The sequence below is a fragment of the Octopus sinensis genome, linkage group LG19 (assembly GCF_006345805.1).
Source record: "Octopus sinensis linkage group LG19, ASM634580v1, whole genome shotgun sequence".
In the NCBI taxonomy this organism is placed as follows: Eukaryota; Metazoa; Mollusca; class Cephalopoda; order Octopoda; family Octopodidae; genus Octopus; species Octopus sinensis.
Window position 1 is genome coordinate 18402827 of NC_043015.1, and position 2097 is coordinate 18404923.

Here is a 2097-nt window from a genome sequence, read left to right on the forward strand (position 1 = left end):
CATATATTTTTATCCAGTCGTATGAACATTCATAGACTTTACAATCCTTGCCAACTAGGCGAATGATTAAGGTTCAAATTATATAGTTGTGCATTAGAGATTGGAGGGTAACGTGAGAAGAGAGAGAGAGAGAGAGAGAGAGAGAGAGAGAGAGAGAGAGGAGAGAGAGAGAGAGAAATAGATAGATAAAGAGAGAGACTTATTAAAGGATGCAGTTCTAGGAAACATGGATTAGGTCATAATTACGGAAAGAGAGAAGCAGAGTTTATTAGGACTGGCAAAAAATCATCCCTTTTTGAGGAGTATCGCTGTAGATAGCAAAATCGTGTCCTCTAGTAATAAACTAAAATTTGTACGCTATCATCAAATATTACAAAACATATATATGCACAACTCACTGTTACGCGCACATGTACATAACTATCATATATCCATTACTTATAATATAGAATTGTGTTTTCTGTAAGTTGGTACTATGATTCAGTAGTAACTGACTCCCACGTTATATACTATGGTTGACATCCTCTCGACCCGACGCTGAGGAGAAGAGGCTGTGACGGTATTGATAACTAATTGTTTGCTATTGCTGCAAACTCAATATTACTGGAATATTCAACTAAACTGCTTCTCAGTATATTTTATATGCGGATAATATGTGGTATTTATGATATAAATTATGGATATCTTCATGTTAGTTGCATTTGGGTTGTTAAGTCAAACGAAATAATTTAGTATGGTTTGCAATCCCGTCTTCATCTTTATCTGTTCTCAATGTCAGAGAGGCTGGGCATTTTGAAAATAACCACTCGAAAATTTGTCTGAGTTTCCGAATATTTTTTCATTCGTCTTTCTGACTTTACAAATATACATCCAATAAAGTAATATTGTACAGGGTATTATGAATTATTACATATAAGGAATATTCGTTGATTGACACTACCGGTTGAGGCCTGTGAATAAGAGAGAAAGATGAGAGAGATGTGAACTACCATGCAGGGTAAAACGACCGAGCCGTAGAAATCTTAAGTAGCTCTTTGTAAGTTGAAATAACTCGGCTTTTAATAATAATCGGTCCAGAAGGCTCAGGAAGCCGTTTGGCAGGAAAATTTGCACACATCCTCTGAAATTGCTTCTTTAGCCATAAATAAACCAACCATTGCTGATTAGTCAAATCATATTCGCGCAGACATTAATACCTTTTATGGCAACTCTTCCTTTTATGGAAACGTATCAGGCCGTGATTCTAGATTGGGAAAATTTGAGAACTATAGTTCAAATGTCAGGTTCTCGCTAGTCTTTATATAGCTCAGGTTTATTCAAGAAAATCGGGTGCAAGTCAGAATGATTTGTCACCAGATGACACCCCAGAATTATTTAATTTGTAAGTTTATACTCCATTTAACATAATTTTTCGTATATGTACTGAGTAGACCTTCGTTAACACTATGGTAAGATACGGTGAAGCTAGAATTTCGCCGATGAAATTAAAAAATGGTGAAATATATCTGGAGTTGCTTCTCGTAGCTGCCGGAGATAAATTAAGGACAGTATTAGTCATCAACTAATATATTTTTCATTTCATGTTTGACCCTGTTTTAGTATTTTAATGTTTCATCCATTAAATCTGCTTTCACCCACTGAGATGACAGAAATGACAATATTCCGTCCTCTTCAGAAACTAACTAAGCAATCAACATCATTCTGATATCGACACCCTCAGAACACAGACTCAATTAGTCGGCTGATATAATTACATATGCACGTCAAGTAAATTCGCTGTGCTGAGATAAGATGTTGCAATAATAATTTCTGTTTCATTGGAATTCAAGCAACCGAACGCCAAATACGCTCTTGTTATGTTTAGAGTAAAAGTTATTAAAAAATATTTAACGGAAAATATGACAAAAGCATTTGAATAATGGAATAAATGGGTTGTTGCTACGTTCTCTTAAGATTTCTAATCTTGAAAGAACCAAGTTTTCTTTCCATCCTTTCGGGGTTGACACCAGTCAAGTACTATGATCGATTTTAGCGGCTATATCCACCACCAAGTGCAACATGGAGTGATGACGAATATTTTTACAACCCAGGGTAAAT